This window comes from Bombus fervidus, chromosome 14 (genome assembly GCF_041682495.2).
Source record: "Bombus fervidus isolate BK054 chromosome 14, iyBomFerv1, whole genome shotgun sequence".
NCBI lineage: Eukaryota > Metazoa > Arthropoda > Insecta > Hymenoptera > Apidae > Bombus > Bombus fervidus.
The window spans coordinates 4,907,867-4,927,013 of record NC_091530.1 but is presented as its reverse complement, the minus strand read 5'-3'; the positions used below and the strand labels follow the sequence as shown (position 1 = coordinate 4,927,013).

Genomic DNA, 19,147 nt, shown 5'->3' with positions numbered 1-19,147 from the left:
TCGAAATGAGACAAAACTCAAGTTCGGTGTCATTTTTTCTGTTGAGTTCGTAAAACATCCGTATAGCTATCGATTACTATTTGGTTGTTTACCACTGGTACTTTATTACCTAATTACTAAAATTGTTTTGTTTTGTCTGGTGAAAGATTATTACTTTTACAGTGTCGTCAAGTGTTCTTCTAAAACGACGATAGATACGTGTACGGTTATCTATGTGTTGAATTTTGTAGAGAATTCGAATCCACGTTTGATAGATCCTATCTATGTGTATAAGATAAAAATAAAACTGGAAAGAGGGAAGTGTAAGCGTGCAGTGCAAGTTCTCACGCCGCCCACATGTTGGCACGATGTGTATATCCTTTTCTAGGATAGCTCGGTGAATTTTTAGCAATGGGCTTTCACTGGCATGACTAGCAGTTTTGTTGTCAAACGAAAGACGAAGATTTCGTATTTACCATTTGAATTGGAAGAATTTACGAAAGAATTAAAGAAATGAGAAAATTCAAAGAAACAATTAAGCGAAATGAAGATATGTAAGATCTTATACGATAATAATGGCATTATCAATTTACGTGAAGTGTAATTGGATCGAGTGTTCAAGGAGAATGTACATCGATAAAATAGAGATTTTGTGACAAAGATTAATTTGGCGTACCGTTAATATGCTAAACAAGCATGCGCAGGATACAAGATAAGAGAGGTAGATACTACAGAAAAGATCTGAAATATGCTAGTAGATTTATCATGAATCGCTTCATTAACGAAATGAATATCAAAGTAGTAGTTACTGTATACGTATACTAGAAATAGATAATATTTTGTGACTAATAGCAGGTTGTACTTAGAGTGTTGATAGAAAACAGGTTTAAAGAAAATGTAGTAAAATTCTGTAGGAAGAAAGGTGGACTAGCAATATTATGTACGAGATAGTACTGTGGGAGGTTTAAGGAGCAAAAAATTGATATCTCAGAAAATTCACGAATCATGCTATCTCATCTTGTAGTCAGAAAATCACAGTGATTATTTCGTTAATAAAAGACCGGTTATTAATAGAAGACCGATCCGTACGAAACGAAAGACGTTTCTTTAGTATGTTTTCTATCTTTAAGTAACAGAAAACTAATAGATACGTAACGAAATCCCAAAATGTAACCGCGTGAATTCCTTCAGTTTATAGTTTTATTATCGTTAGCAGATATCGAAAAAATGTCCACGTGTAATCTAAACCGAGAATACATTAAATATTTCACGAACTGTTGTAAAAGGTGTAAGATCATAGGCATATCTTTTAGAACGTAGTTTTCTGTTCATCCTATCACATGCAATGTGATCGCAAAAATGTTCTATTACTTTGATTTTCTAACGACAGTAATGAATAACTCATTAATCTAAAGTCCATTCTAAAGAATTAATTATTTTGGTGGAATTGACGTCACACATTGTATAAACTACTTTTTTATCTCGCTATATTATACCTTTGAATTGATCTGAATTGAATTCGTTTCTGTTGTAATTATGAAAAGAAATTCCGAAAATTTCAACATTTTTATCGTTTTATTGTTTCTTCTACCATTTAGCTTGTACAATTTTACAAAGTTTAAAGAAATTGTACTATCTTTGATCGCTATAATAAACTATTTTCTTTTCAAATTATTCGCAATTTTTTTTTTCGTTACTATCTCTCCTTCTATGCAGATCCTACAATTTTATAAAGTCCGAAGAAATTGAAATATCTTCGAGCACTGTAATAAACTATTTTCTTTTCATATTATAGAATCTCATTTTCTACCTCCAATTTATACAATGGGTTTCCGTAATGTATCTATTATTCTGGTACCAAGATTTTGTATCTTGACAAAACGGTACGATAACTTACTAACTCTACATATTTTTAATAACGTTGCATTCATCCAACTTCTACGCGTTATTTCGTTGCCTCGTTCTTAATGACATAGTCTTCGTTTAAAAATGACCTTTAGCAACACTTTAATCAAATGTCAAAGAAAGCACAAAAGAAACCCCATCAAACGTGAAAAGTTCACGGAGTGCATATAGCGTGGGTGAGGAAAACGTAGTTAACGGCGTTCATTGCGGCATAGATTTGCTTCGGCGTATGGTAGTCGCGCTGCTGAAAATAGTAGCGCACAATAATAACATGCCCCGCGGAATTACAATGTTTCGCGAACGCATAACTTCTCGCCATCCGTTTTATTGGCTCCTAGATATTGAGCAAGCGTTATGTATTCCTATTTTGTTTGCACGTGCAAGCTTACTAATATCGGTACGCTGTGGATAAACGAATAAAATCGAAGCGGGCGCGAAGTAAAAACGTCGCTGCAATTATCGCTGCTACTTCATTAGCCAATAATCAAATGCGTCCGGCAAAAACCTTCGACACAACGTTCCAGCGTCGTTCGTTATAGCTCGTAAACTATTCCTTTTCCGCTTGCACGTTCTATATATCCACTGCACGGGCTGCCTCGCTTCCAATATCCAGGCAACCTCATTTGATTCTGGCACGAACCTCAAAGTGGCTCATCATAAACTCGTTTAAATGATCGAGGCAAAAGGAAACGGAGGAAAACAAAGAAAATCAAAACCGAGGAAAAAGAGAAAAGTATTAATCACGGAAGCTGGGGATCGTAGCTGGTCGGTTGGTCTTTTAGCGTAACGATTCCAGTAAATTGCGTTAGAACAAAATTTTCTTCCGAGGCCAGAAGCCTCGAGAGTGCTTACGCGGAATAAGCGATACGCTTGTAACGCAAATAAATTGGCCGCGTATAGAGGAAACGGCTTTAGCTAATCTATCGAGCCGATTCGCTTTAAAATCTGCATTCGACGGCTAGTTAGGACGAGGCGCGAGGTTTTTTGCTTCTGCTGATTCGAATTATCCTCGGTTTGAGCGTAACGCGCGCTCAATGATAGTAACATCGAGATTAGTTGATCGTTAAGGGGAAGTTGTTAATAAAGCTGAAGATGACGATTGATACGTGTTGTATTATAACGTCTGAAGTTTCTTTCGGATAAAACATAAACTTCGAATTAAACAGAAATTTCCTTACAAGCTTAGTTACACGTTTGTCGAAACAAAAGAGCGATGTAGAAAGAAGATACTGAAGATTAACAACATCTAACGTGTTTAATGCTATTTGGTATGCCTAATATGTTTAATAAGAAAGCACAAGTAACGACACTTAACGTCTCATATTTCACCGAATCCTAAGAAAAATACGGTCACGTATTTAAAAGATGAAACAAACGTAATTAAACGTAAAAGAAAAAAAATTCACTGTTTAAAAGTCTTATAAAATTATCCGCGAAAAGAAACATGGTTGTTGAAAAGAAAGGTTTAGAAAATTGTTACGAAACCGAGAATTTCACATATTGTAACTTAGAGTATAACGTTTCGTCGACGAGTTAAACAAGACGAGCTTTAAAGGCCGTTCGATGAGCTACTTATTGTTAGAATACATTTAGTCGAAGGACAAATGACTGGACGAGAGGCTGAATTAAAGGTATCGATGATATCGCTGGTAAAATCCTCGCCCACGATTCCTGGTCGATCGATCCACTCGCCAATCGCGCAACCACGTGAATTAAAAGTGCGTGACTTTACTGGCGCGATAATTACCGTACGAAAGTGCCGCTACGAGCCAATTATTGTGAAAGGAACAGAAATACACTGGCAACTCCGTGGCAGGCCACGCACCACCTTTATCACAGAAATATCGACGACGAACAACGTTGCTCGCTTGTCGCGCAACTATTTCGAGTATGCGACTGTATCCTGTGTGTCGATAGTGAAACTGTTCCTGCTCCTGTCGGTCGATGATAATCAACCGTAACTTTCTTCTCCAGCTGGATACAATTAAATTCAAATTTTCAAAGCTTTGCGCGATCATTCATTATCTTTTCTCGGCTCTTTCTCGTAATTAAGAAATCGAAGTATCGTTGATTAAGAAATTAGTATTCGAACACTTACCACGGAGAATTTTTTACGAATATGTTATATGCGTTATACGAAACACTAAATTTTGGAATTTCATCAGAGCTGTAGCGAAAGACGAGTATCGTGATTGTATTGGTAAAATTTGGAACGTAACTAAAAATGTATATAAAAGTTATATTAAAACATTGCATTAAGAGATTAAAGCTGATTTTTAGCATACATTTACATATCGAACTTGATTTCAAGGAAAACCCGTACTGATTGTGTGGTTTTTATCTTAGCTGGAACGCTATTAACTTGAATTTTTTACATGTTTTAAGATAAATTTTAAAAGAGATACGAACGCTTCGCTATATTTCACTTCGTAGAATCTGATGCGTGGGATTCGTTCCTAAATCACGAATATTTGAATTGAACTTGGACTTGAATGTGTTATTGAAGTTCAATGACTTTGTGGCTTATGGTTCCGAAATATATATCGCATATTAAAATATCACTTATTTAACTTACTTATTTAAATACAGTCTACTGAATTACATTCGACACGCTATATTTTTAGGGAGGAGCAGAACGAACAGAAAATAATCCGGAAGTCGATATCCCTAAATGAAGGAGTAAATTAGGAGCTGAAATTGGCAAATATTTCTATCTTCAAGCTACTTAAAATAAAATGGATTCGAATGTATCTAAATATGAAAATTTGAATTTCTAGGCTTTCTCAATTAATTTTATCAAAGTCTGATCGTAAATTTAAACGAAAAACCTAGCTACTTCTGTTTTTATTAATTGATTAATCAAAGTATCTCTGTAAATGTTTTCGGTGGCTCGAGAATGTTTCCAAAATGCAAAGCTCTTAATTTATCTCAATCTTTAATTTCGTATTCCGCGTGGTGTGAAATTAATAATATTCTTATCGGCAATTCGTATGCGTGGTACTTAACGATTCAAAGATTTTTTAGTAATGAATCAGCGACGGTCGTAATGTTTCTACTCAATTCGCATCTTTGATAACTTTATTCTTTTCTCTCTTTTTGCTACAGCTCTTTTTTGGACCAGCTACTATCGATTACACAGGTATTAAAATTCCTCTAAATCTCATTCCATCGTTCCGCGTCTCGTGAGGCAACGATTTCTTTGAATATTCATTTATTCAATCATTTGAAACCTCTTATCGATTCAGAATACCTCTCGCGCGGGTAATTAAATATCCCAACGTGGTTTTTCCACACGAAAATTGCAACATCTCCTCCTTTTTCGAACTTCTCCGTTTAAAAATCGTTCTAACTTAACAGAAACGGAAAAATGTAGGACGAAGAGATGAGAAGAAGAAACTTTGAAAATAGCTAGCGGTGAAAACGAAATTTGCGAACGATTCGCGCGAATTGTGGAGCGAGGTCGAGGCACGAGGATGACACGCTTTTGGATTCCAAAGAAAGAATTAGTCACACGTTGGTCGACCGCGGTATTTCCTACTCTTTTATATGTGTGCATAATTTATAGGTGGCGTAATGAACGCTACGCGTTCGGCACGGTGTTAATTGACGAGGAGACGATTACGGCATATCGTGAACAAGACGCTTCGTTAGTCATGATCTGCGTCATTTGCCGCGGTCGAAGGACGGATACGTTGCCGAAGCGCTGATGAAACGCGACGGCGTGATATATCAAATGGAAATTAATAGATCGTCAGGAAAGTGGAGTATGAAAATCGTTCGGTGAAACAGGCATCGTATTTTTCATTTTAACGTTCTGTTAAATTCGAAACGATTTTTGTAAAGTATACTTTTAATCCAGGCTTACTATAATTAATTAATCGAGGAGTCGAAGTATTTGTAGGCTCTCGCGAATCAGTAATATCGGAAATTTCAAAGCGATTTTAAGTGGCAGGGTATCAAAGATCAAAGGAATTCTCGTATAACTCATTTGTACAGTTTCAAACACTAGTTCCTCGATTTGAATCTTTTTGTGCTTCGATGTGCTTGTATATTTCGTTAAGCATTTTCGTTTGCTTTTAACATTTTCTACATTTCAGTCACAGTAAATTCAGCCCGTTTATTGTCTGTCTAGTATGACTAATACTACATGTAATTAACAATGATGGTATATTAGTCGTTATTTATGTAACTATCATTTCTTGAAAAAGGAAATTGAATAGCTCATCAATAGTAGTTTCGCATAATTAGAATCATTGTTTATTTATATCGCTTTAGAACTTTTAACCTATACATTCTGTATTCTAACGAATCTAATTTCTACGTTCGACCTAGCAACTCAATTCTTGTCGGCTTGACAAATCTCAATTTCTATCAAATTAATAACTTATTCTCTTTCACTGACATTATCCTATATAGAAAAAAGATGTAATTTATATAGAAAACATGTATACACGAAATAAGATCTACACGAAGGAAAAAGATAAGGCATTCGACTCGCATAAATAATCTTCACGCGCCCATAAATATTTCAAAATTGTTAAAAACTAGGAACCCGTATACTCCGCTACGGCTTTCGATTAACGACAGTCGAAGGAAAACAGACTCGTCGGAGGATTCGTGTGCGAAAATGTGGGCAACATCGAAATTTATAGCGTGCATAAATATCGTTCAATAAAAAGTCGTCTATCCGTGTCGGACGTGTCGCGAGGAGCCGGCGAATAACGAACGATTAACGCCGGTAAAAAATAAATGACCGGTGAATAATGCGGGGCAGAAGATAGAGCAGACTCTGGAATTCGAGAACAAGAAGAAGCTTCGATGGTGGGTGGGGGGCCTGGCAATAATATTTAAAAATAGAGGCGACCAGGCACCCAGAACGATGCTGAAGAGGAATAATAATAATAATCATCCTCTGAAATTAAGCCGAGCCTCGACTCGAAACACCACCACCACCGGCAGGCAAGCCAAAGAGACAGAGAGTGTGAGAGATGCAGGAAAGTTCGGTCTGGCTGGCAAATTCGAAATGTTTCGCAACAGGTGTTGCGGAAATTTGGTACGTCCGCGACTGAAACTTAAGCCGTGCAATCGTGTAACACGGAGGGAAACACTTGTTGCCAACAAGTTCGAAATTTACCGCGGCTCCACAGCCGCGGAAAAACGTGAACGCGAACAGTTGCGGCGTCGCGCTTTTTCCGCGCGTTCGACAGCTGTTTGACAAGAACTACCGGATGCACTGCCACTGACTCGGACATTTTTTCCACCGCATCATCCAATTTTTTTCCTCTCTCTCTCTCTCTCTCTCTCTCTCTCTCTCTCTCTCTCTCTCTCTATCTATCTATCTATCTCTCTCTATCTTTCTTTGTTGTTTTACGATGAGGTAAGGTGGAGCTTGTGGAAACTTTCTTGACAATATGGAAAGTACAAGGGAATATTGCGCGACTGTGTAGAGTAGTAAAATAACAGTTCTATTTTAAACATTTTTATATACTTTTAGGATGTATCGTGAACGTTCTGTATCTTGGAAATTTCGAGCAATATAGGGAAACGTTATTGAAAAAAAGTTGTATTTTTTTCTTTCTTTTCGTGGGATATTTCGCAATTAAAATATTGATCGAATATTTAGCGGTATATAAAGATACTAAGACACGTTTCCTAAATACGTGAAGATATTCGTCATTGGAAATTTATTTCGTTTAATAAAGAAGAAAGACGCAAGTTGTTACCACTAGAGATTTCAATTTCCTATATTTTTAATGAAACTGTATGTTATACGTTATTGTCAATTTACGTATTAAACATTTCAAGATAACGTCCAGCAACATATATTTGGCCACTCTTCGATGCTCAGTAATACTCAATACGTCAAAATTAACGAATGCCGAACGGACACAATCGTTACTTTCACGCAAATTAAAGTGAAAGTGGAAAAACCGAATCGATCGAAGTTGGAACACGAATCGGTCTCCGATCGTTCCATCGCAACGTGGAAACGTGGCAACGAGTTTTTAAGGACAAAAACGAATGGTTTTCTCTAACCAGTTCCTCTGCGATTGTTATATCGATCGTTAATTGTGCAACGGTTCGCAGCGATCAGGCACATTGTAACGATCCACAATGAAAACGTTTCCGCGCGCCGAAAACGACGTTGCCTTTCCCACAGAAATCGATCGCGCATAAAAACCAAACGCCGATACCGATGAAATAATCGCTTGGACGTTAATACCAGTTATAACGTTTAGCAATAAAATCATTTACACCCAGCAACAGACCGTCCGCGTTCATTATAATCCATAGAATCGCTTTCTCTCTTCGCGCCATCACTTTCGGCACTTGCTTTTTACTCGCTCCTCGGGTCACGTTTCTTGTAACAATCATTGTACGAACATGACTTTGTCGATCGTGAATTGCTTGTCTATACTTTGTAGCGCGTTTCCTTTGACCAAAATGAAAAGGCGAATGTGACATGTATATAAAGCGTCTAAAGTATATAAAGATGGCGAAAGTGAAGAAAATCAGTGTTAATTACAGTTAATATATTCATGATTGTACAGGAAGACGACTATGATGATTATTAATAGATTCCGGATGTTTATGCATTTACGAGAAATTTCGAGATGCAACAATGTATACGATATGTATGAATATTGAGTACATTGCAAATGTAGTAATAAATATATTGTTTTTATAAACGTTATATAGATTGAAAGGAGAACGTATAAAAAGATATGACATCAGAAGAAAAATGTTCCTGGGGAGTGCTGCTAAAATATCTGGGTAGAAACAGAAACAGAAACACAAAGAATGCGTGCGTGCGTCAGAGTGGCTGAATGACGACTACAAGTGTATACGTTCGAACATGTGCAGGGGTAACTATCCTTAGGGTTGGTCAGTGCGTGATGAGGGTGGAATTTTAGAGAGGAACGAGCATAATGCGTAGAACAGGTTAATATCCTATTATATCGATCGTTATTCGTATTAAGACCAGTAAAATTATATCGTAAAAGATACTTTATACAATTATACAAAATTCAAATAACAGTGCTTCTAACACACGCAATTTTTCTATCAACAATTTGTTACGCGTTAAGAAATAAATAACGCAACTTTTTCAAACAACGATTTCTTTTCGAAGATGAATTTCCAAAATGTATCCTCATCTTTTATACATGACATTAAAGATATATTAGGTTTAAAAAGCAAATAAATCTCCACAAAATTGAAACTGCAAGTTCCTCGAGTACACGAACTTAGCCCAGCGAAACTTCGGTTCTTCAATTAACTCCTACTTCCTTCAACGAAACAACCGAGCGGCCAAGCCACCCAAAAAACCAAAACGAAGTGACCACTGAACGAGCTTATCGCGCCAAGGAAACATCGCATTCCTGAGCAACCTCATTAAAGTGCCATCAAACGTAATTGGCATCAAATTTTCGAGCTGGGCTACCACGACTCGCATCGCCGGTGTATATTAATTTCGTATCAACTGCCTCCCCGCCAACCTACCCTTCGTACACCCTATATTCCTTTCGACATTCTAAAATACACCGCACAAAACTGCTGCGAATCGAACACGGAGGAAAACGTGGGAACATCACGGCGCGATAATTCGTTCCTTTATCTCCGGTTCGGAATTACGCAACGGCTAGTTGGAGCGCGGCGGTGGTCAGCGACGCGGTCTCGTGAAAACGTTCCTACCGGAAGTGCGTACTTTAATTAAACGTCGTTTCCTGTCTGTCATTAGCTCGGCCGTTTACGGAGCGGAGCGAGATTAGAGCTTCGTGTCGGCGGGCATTTCGGAGGCGGTTGCCGCCATCGCTTCTTCTCCTCTTCGACATCGTCGTCGTCGTCGTCGTCGTCGTCGTCGCCGTCGTCGTCGTGGTGTTCGTGCTGCGCGAAGAATCTCCGCGAGGACGTAGCAACGGTTATCTCGATGGTTGTTTATTTTTACAACGATGCGGGAATTACGTTAGCCGGTCTTTACGATGCTTAGTGTACCAAGCAAATTTCTGGCAAGCGGACGCTTGATGTTTCGCCAACTAAACGCCGGTGTACTTGGGATCTATTCATTCAGACTTGGCGTGATAGTGTTTTCGTATCGCGCGCGGATATTGGAAATTCTACGGATCGTCGATACGTGTATCGCGTTGAGAAAATGATGTCGAAGGTTTGAAGGTTTCTTCGCCATGTAAATCGATATCCTATGTAGGTAGATAAAGAACTAAAGTTTGTCTTTATGAAAGGCAAACTTTGCTATTTTCGTGTCTCAAGGTGTGTTAGTATTTGCGAAACTAGTACTGGTTTGTTTGTAAGTGTCTAGGGCAATATTTGTATTTGTTGAACCAGTATCGGTTTGTTTAGTTGCAAAAATGGCGCTGTTTTTAGAATCAGCGTTGCGAGTAGCAATGTTTTTGATTTCTCAAGTGTTTTTCGTACGTAACCGTTGTGATGTTTCGTGTGACGAGGCAGTTAAGATTGTTGAACAATTTTTCTAGGAAAATGGCTTATATTAAAAAGGGAGTAATTGTATAGATCGTGTGGCACTGTTGATTGATGGCACTAAAGCATTCGCGATCCTGAATTTTATGCTCTGCAAAATGCCATGGAGGGGAGTGCATGCGTACCATTGCTCTTCCACCTCCCCCTCCAATTACATGCACTCGGTAGTCATCTTGTTTCGTGCATTAAGAACCGAGAAAAAACGTGTTTATAATCTCCGTTTGAAACTATCGATTTCTTTATTACAGTCATATCTTATAACAGTTCGCGTGGTCTAATAGATTTCTCCGAGTGTTATTTATGAGTTTTTCTTTCTAAGGTAATGTACAACTCGTGAGTTACTAATTTACGAAAGATCATAAGTTGGTATATTTAATTCGAGAACTAAGATCGGATAGTAATTAAATAAATTACGGTAAATATAAATGTTTGATTTACGCAAAGATAAGTAACGAAGCAATTCTACCATAATAACGTATTTACCAATAAGATATTCTCAAAATATAAAACGTCACATACCAGGTCAAAGAGGAAGATCTTCGTTTCCGAGTGGAAGGTAGAAATTTTGTTAATATCAGAAAGAACAATTTCCTGTTGAACGAAGGTGGGTCGATAGGTCTGTGATTAGTCTTCTGGAATATGCACGAGATTGTAACTTTTTTGTTGATTCCCCCTGGCTGAATCACCTAATCACCCGTCCTCAACCGGTGTAAATCATCGTTGACAATCTCTCGATTAACCTATCCGAGGTGTACCTTGTGCGATGTAATTCCTTTCGAGTTTACCCTTCGACTCGTTCACGACGCACCATTTAGTTCGTTGATCTCTTCCTCGACACGACTAATATAAACACGTACCGTTACCAGATACAACTGTCATTAAACACACTAGACGCGCGAGGCATCTAAAGTAGAAAGAAAAGGATCTCTATCATCGACTCTCGGTGAATTACGTAGTTCTCGTCGACCGATAAACAACTTTTTCTTGCTTATATCGTTACCGTTAAACCGTAAACAATCACGGAATTAATCTACGAGTTTCACTGCGTGTTCGTTACGTAACATTTACCGTATATATGTTTCGAGAAAATGTAAAAATGAAATGATAGAAAAGGAACGAGCGAAACGGTAGTATACACTTTTTGTGCACAAAGTCATCGAACTCCGTGGATCACGTTAAAATTTGGGAATAATAGTTTCGCCGCAGAAAGAGATTCGAGATTCGAGAGAAAAGAGATTTTCCTTGACCGGCAAGTTTTATTCACTGTTCACTTCTATTTATAACACTCGAAGACACCAACTTTCTCCTTTGTGTCGATAGAAGACAGTACGTCGCGAATTACGACGTTAAATTCGACGCGTAAGATTCAACTTCGCGAGAAAAATCGAATTCGAGACTGGTCCGATGATCCTTGCCATTCGTCAACGTGGCTCCGCGGATTATTCGTCGTTTCCATGGTCGAAGACTTTCGCCCACGAGTCGAGCATGCTTTTATATTTAGAAGGGAAGTAGGATCTGCGTGTCTAGATGACACCGACTGAAAGGCGCAACGTCATATGGGGTAAAGACATTGGCCTAGGTCAGGATCACCACGTGATGACTACGATGACGTAGATCGATTCCGGTTCAGGGCCGAGCAGACCTGGTATTATGGTTGACGTTCCGGTTTTTAAGGATCTCGTCGTACGCCTGTTCTACAGCCAGTGCATTCGAAACGATCCAATGTCTCGTTCTATTCACTTGTCACTCGATTTTTACGAGTTTCGTTTAAACACCGTCCGATCAACAGGGACAACATCGTCGTTTAATTTTCATAGACGTGCGATACTCCCGATTGTGGTCAGCGAAGACCACCAATTCGCGATGTTACAAGGAGAAACAATTCCGTAGGTAATCGTCGTCCGCGATGTCGATTCGAGAACACCGCGGCAAAGTCGACTCGAAGATCGTTCGAAGCGATCCTGTTGTCTGAGCTCGGAAAGCTGACGTTGGTGGGTGCTCGGCAAAATGCAGCTGCAGGATCGGGTGAAAAGGCGCGCGCGATATCCTGGTTCGCGATACGGCGCTGAACTCACGTGGCGATGTGGTCCGAGCCCTCGTCGACGGTGACCACTTCCTCGAGGTTTCGGCCAATCAGCGGTGAGCCAGGATACCCCGAGAGAGACGATCGTGGCGACTCGTTGGCGTTCGGTCGCGCTCGGTAGCGGTTCGTCTTCGTTCCGCTCACGTGTGCCGCGTGGTCGACGATGTACGGTCCGTGACTACTTTTCGGACGTGTTCGTTCCTTTCTGTAGACGACTACTACCAGCAGCAGCGTTGTTTCCTGGTCCGCGGGGCCATGCACGATCCACGGCTGGCCAGTCCTGTCGACGCGACGATACCTCGAAAGCCGGCAGGACCGCGTGGACACCACCGGGTCCAGGACCAACCGTGTCGTGTCCTGGTACACACACCGCTTCCTGCTTTCCGCGCGTGAAAGCACGCGCTGCTTCGCATCGAGCGTGCGCCTCGTCCAGCGTCCGACACGATACTACCTCTCTCCCCTTCCTCTCTTTCTTTCTCACTCTCCTTACGCCCCCTCCACGAACTCCGCTAGCTCTGTCTCCCTCTGGCCGCGATTTCTGTTCGAGTAGGGACGACGTGGGGAGAGGCTGGTAGCCGCTCATTAAACAAACGCCTCGATGACGTCAGGAAGTATCGCGGGACCATCGAAAATCAATCGTAGCGGCTGGGAAACGCCATCGCAAGTTATCGATCGATCCCTCGATCGTTCGCTACGTCACTGGTTTTTCATTGTACGTACGGTCTAACTCTTTCTACTTGCCGCTTAGTTGCAGAAACGTGGTCCGGTTCGAAGGTCTGTTTCTACTGCCGTCGCTGCACACGCGTCGGATAGTAGGTATACGGTAGATTTGAGGAACGCGCGCGCGTCGGTCGCGCTCAACATCCGGTGATCGCTTAATTGGAAACTTTTCTGCTAATCCTTTGCCGCGTATTTTTAGAACGAACTGCGCGCAACCAGACCAACTTTCCGTCGACGGATTTACTCCGATTAATTGGTCGCTCTTCGAACGCGATTCTGGTTTCAGACTTCAAATGTTCCGAGAATGAACGTTTGACGGCAGATGAAGAGGTAGGATTTTGATGTGTGATTTCTATTTGAATCATGGTGTCCCGAAAGTGAATATAATTATGCAAAGTCCTTTAATAGTTACGATTTGAATAATTAACGTTTTTCATTCGTTAATTATTTAATCACGTTGCTCTATCCACGACTGTTCGACTAATATTAACTTACGAATAATCGCAAAAAGAATTTATTTCAATAAAATGTATAAATAAAATGTGTTTGACATATAACCGCTATGCAAAAAATATAGATACAACGAAACAAAATTTTAAGAAAAACATAAAATGTTACTGATATACGGGAACAGCTATCGATGTCTTAGCATTAAAAACAGCAATGAAACAGTGAAAACAGACAAAAGCGGTTAAAAATTCAAAAACGAGAAACACAGATTTCATAGTCACAAGTGACATGATACTGCGTAGATTCATTAGCAAGTAGGGGGGAATTTTAACAGCTTATAAAACGTTACGTCACATTAAACGCAGACAGGTTGTCCTCCGTTTTCAGACGGTAAACCTTCGTGTTCGCATGGTGCACAGTGTGATCTCTATATTTATACTGGTTGGGGCAGCAAAGCTCGGTAGCGTTCATTAAACAAACATCCCGATGACATCAGAAAGCATCGGTGGATCATCGAAAATCGCTTGATGCCATTAGCAGCGATTACTGATCGCTCGATCTTTCCTACGAACTCGTAGTTTGGTCGATTTATCGCGATTTGTCGATCAAACTGTTGTAATCCACGTCGAATTATGTCCGTTTGGTTGATTTTTCAGAACCACGGCTGTTTGTTTTAGCTAGTTTCTCGTTTTTCTGATCGTCCACTTATAAAATGAAATCGCTTTAGGTTTATTTTTGATTGCGCGTATTTTAGAAACGTGAAAATCAATGTCAACCAGATGTAACTATTTTGCGAAGACGAAGAATCAGAAATTGTTATATGCTCGAAGAATTCACGAGGAAATTGTAAAGGATACAGACATATAGAAAACCAAATTGATAGTTGAAAATTAGTAGAGCTTTCAAGCGAGTGGAAATCTAATTCTCGGATAAAAATTTCGTCTTTTTTAATTATAAATGAATTTTAATAAAATGTAATGTGTTCCAAAACTGTTTTATGTAGTGTATGTGTTACTAAGTGAAACTCGTATCCGCTATATTTCTACTGATATTAGTCTAACACAATATCGATAGCTCTTATGCTTGAAACTTTGCGTTCGTGACACACTCTTTAAAAACCTGAAATTCTGAGAAATAAAAATTACAAGGAAATTAATACCGAGAAAGCCAAGTTAATAGTATACTCGACAACCTAAAACATTAAATTTTTTAATTTGCATTTTCCACGTAATATTGGATAATTTTCAGGCTGTTACATTACGCCATGTTGCCATACTCCTTAATTTAAAGTTCGCACAGGTATTAAAGCAGTTCATTGACACAAATTCCGAAGAGTTTTTATTGCCACCGTTGCGACACGGCAGCGTTATGATCCTTTCTTGTCTTATTTTTCCTTGCGATCGAATCATGGTCTTACGATCAATGACAGCCTACGCGAAGGCTGGTAATTGTTAATTAAACAAACTTTCCGATAACGTCAAAAGGAATCACGAAATCATAAAAAATCTCTATGTCTGTTCAACAATCGACATCGATGCTTCCTGCATCTTATAAGTTTTCCAATGATCGTACGTATCTCAATTAACGATCCGATAATTATTATTGAATCGTTAATAAATCCATGATTGCTTCAACGACGTCGGTTTAAAGATTTGCAATTCTAAATATTTTTAAAAGAACATATATGCATGAAAGGAAAGGTAGAATAGGAATATGATAATAAAATGCAATTCGATCAAAACGAGTTATAGGAAATAATTTTATCTAAGAATAAGAGTAAATTATGAATTTAAGAATAACGCAAACGATTACTGTTAAGATTCGATTAAACAGCAGTGCGACATCAATTTTTTATGCTAGATAATGTGATTGCTTTCTTATGTTAAGTAGTAGGTATAATTGTGTTTTTATAATAAACACTACAATTTATAGCAATAGATTAGTAGCAAAAAATGATAAAAACTTTCCTGTTAATCTTATTATCCATATACAATGAGAATAATTTATACATATCGAATAAATTATTATTACTGCACTTACACCATGACGAAGGCACACGTTAACGAGTAATTCCAATATATCAATGTCATTTGCAAAATCAATTTGCAAAACAAACGGAAATACAAAAAATAAAACAATACAAATGCATATTTAAATATAATCAACAAGATCTGAAAATTCAACGAAGCTTTATTTATACGCATTTACGAGACTTCATCTAGCAAGTTCAAGTTCTAGGTCAACAACTCTTCGCTTTTCGAATATAAGATAATACATAATCGCATCGATGCGCAAGAAAGTATCGATAAATCCTTGAAGAGATGCATCGATCGATGTTCGTATTTTCACCAGTATCGTCGCTTCATCGAAAATCATGTAGTTTGTTTTTTTTTTTCATGTAAATAATGGCTGCCACGACCGCCACGCAATCGCTGCTCGCAGTCTCCTCGATTTCTGGCCGAGTGAAGAGAACGCGGAGGAGAGGCTGCTAGCATTCATTAAACAAACGTCTCGATGACGTCAAGAATAACCGCGCTCCCCTTGAAAAGTACTCACGTAATTCACGCCTGGGAATATTATTGATTCCCGACGCATCCGCGTATAGTCCGAGTTACTGGAGCAGAGATACGTCTTTAAGAAGGCTTTTTAAACCGAATCGAGAATCGTGGTTGACTTTGATATTAAATATATTCAGAACGTGAATTAAATTACGTAATTGATTTAAATTTGAAGATTCACGAAAATGAGAAAGCTTTGCAGAATTTGATCTTGGTGGATTTAAAACCGTCTGGTTAATTAAATCGCACGAATACCAACTTGATAAATACTCTTAAAAATATTCGTCTATTTTCTGAATAATTAAATACCAATTGCATAAGCTCGCAGTAAAACGAAGAAAATTTCGGAAAATAGAACTGATTACTAACTTTTGAATAACTTGACTACGAACTCCTGTACAACACGCAAAGAGAAAAAATAAAACTCTCCCTTTCCCTTTCTCTTTCTTCTAATAAAATTAAAAAGGAAGATTCTGAAAGTTGAAATCGAAATTCCAAGTAACCAACCGACACGGCGAACATTGGTCGCGACACGAAGAAGCACGAAACGCGTTGATCCATGGGACCACAAACGAACGATGCTTTTGGCCAGTGTAATTTGGCACGAGTGAAAATTCAATTGCAATTTCTACCGCGAGATCAGCGGGACGATTCCGCGTATAAGACGGATAGACGGGATGAGATGGGGCCGTGGGTGGTCCGTTCGGTACGTCCTAAGCTACTTGGAAATGGATTTCGCCGCGTCGGTAGACGCGGCGTCCAACTGCTATTTAAAGATGAAGCGTACGACTCACGCGCGCACTAGCCCCTTCCTTTTTTTCGACGACGCCCCGCGGCCGCACTCTCTTTCCCTGTTACAGCACGTGACTCCGTCAGTGGAAAACGCCGTGAGTGCAAAGACACCTTTCACGCGATACCATCGACAATAATCGCCAGGGCGAAAGGTCCCGACACCTAATGCGCGCGCGCGACTGCCAGCACGCTTTCGTACCGATGTGTTGTAACGAGACTTGCAATAACGGTTGATAATTATTTCCTGTGAGCAGGAGAGGAGTGGACGAAACTCGAGAGTTGGACACGAGTACTTTTGATCGAGGAGTTGAAATGGTAAACGATGTAAATGCTAGAAGAATAAAAGATTCTTTCTTTCTTTTTTTTTTTTTTTTTTTTCTTTGGTGCGGAAGAATGCAAATTCTACGTGGAGCATGGCGGAGAAAATTATAGGTGGTAAAATAGTTAATAATAATATAATTTCAGTAAAGTGTATAATTATTGAAGATAATTAATTTTATAAGTGAAAAGTCGACTGCGGTTAAAAAAAGGTGGATGTATATAATAAAAGAGAAAGGAATACAAATTTTCTGACCGTGTAAATTTCAATTTTAGGTTTTTTTTTTAGAGAAAATACAAAAGTATTTCGAACGAGGATACAAGGTATCTCTTTACGTATTGATGTTACAAAGATCCGATGTAAATTTCGAGGAATACGCTAGTTTCATATATTAAAATTATCACCATCCGTAGTTACTCAAAAGTAAATCGAAGCAAAGTTGAGTGCCTGTTAGATAACCTTCTGGAAAGTTATTCATAGAAATTTAATAAACGTCGTAAAACTCATAGCTAGCTGCTCTGTTTCATTAGTTATATTTGCGTATATTCTGTGTAGATCAAAGTTTCTATAACTAGATCTTAACTGCTCTTATTCCTTTGCACCTTATTTGTTACTTCCTATCTTTGTACTTCGATATTAACTTTCAAATCGATATCAGCATTAACCTTTGATCAAAATATCTGATTCTTTATTACATTCGAAACAGTACTTAATATTTTTACTCACAATGGACAGCTACAATATCTTTTATCGCTTAATTTAGCTGCTATTGTAAATTGCTGCTATTAAAATGGCATTAACACGACTAGAGGTAAACACAATAATAATTTACCTTTACAATGGAAAATATGTAAACTATTAGGTCGCCCGAAAAGTTTCTTTCGTTTTATAAGAAAATAATGGACGTATAACATTTTCCGTTTTATATTATTTTATCTAATTACGTATGATCCATTTTGTTCTATCAGACTAAAGATCACAACGTTCGACAGATTAGGTTTCGTGTTTGTATAAAGATGCGTCGTTGTAAAAGACAGGTCTGTAAAAGAAAAACACTTTTCGGACGATCCGATAAGTGTCTACTAAATATCTTTTATTTACATTAAATTAGAATTGTATGTAATTAAAGCTTGAAAAATGTATCTTTATTAAATAAGTGAGAGCAGATCGTTTATTCCTTGAGAATTGAACGTCGATTGCCAACTTACGTAATGAAATTAAGAAATTAACAAAAAATGTAATTGATCTTCTGAGACTCGTTTAACCTAGAAATACCGAACTTAATGAAACGTTCCTTCGGACGATCGAATCACCGGAGAACACCAAAGAAAATCGATTGCTCTCCGATCCACGGATGGTCCGGTATTTTTCGAGAGATCAAAGCCGCGATGGCATGCGCGGGATTAAATTACGCGGCCGTTTACACGCCGATGTTCACCGTCAGAAATTTCCCCGAGCGACAAGTGAGCCACGAACGGGTGAGCTATGCGCGATTCTCGCCTACGACTCGTCGTTTCATCGTCGGCTATCGCGCGAGTTATTACCATTCCCGTAGACGAGCCACGGCAATGGCTGACCGCGTAATTATTTTAAATAAATTGGACGGCCGTGGCCAGGCAAAAGTGGTCGATTAATTAAAGTCGAAGCGCGAAACATTTGTTGCTCGAAATATCCGCGGCGTCCTAGATACCTAAAGCGAGCGCTCGCGAGCTCGAGCTCGCCATCAGGTATCACGGGAGTAATTATTTTGAATAAATGGTGGTCGGCCTCCTACGCGGTCGAGCAAAAGTCGTCGCGGCGTTAACGTCGAAACGCGAAACATTTCAGAACCGAAATAGCCAACCC

At 38.9% G+C, this 19,147-nt stretch overlaps 1 protein-coding gene across 10 annotated transcripts in view; it reads right to left on the bottom strand.

The window, feature by feature from the left end:
- Zfh2 (Zn finger homeodomain 2) overlaps window positions 1–19,147 on the bottom strand; it is a 399,771-nt gene that overhangs the window by 336,158 nt on the left and 44,466 nt on the right. For 6 of the 10 annotated variants that reach the window (XM_072017176.1, XM_072017173.1, XM_072017178.1 and 3 more), the window contains exon 1: window positions 10,900–12,916. The exons of 2 other annotated variants lie outside the window; for them this stretch is intronic. The gene's annotated coding sequence lies outside the window, so the exon portion shown is untranslated. Of the gene's footprint in view, window positions 1–10,899; window positions 12,919–19,147 lie in introns of those variants that run through there. 2 more of the 10 variants (XM_072017182.1, XM_072017179.1) reach the window with 2 other exon arrangements.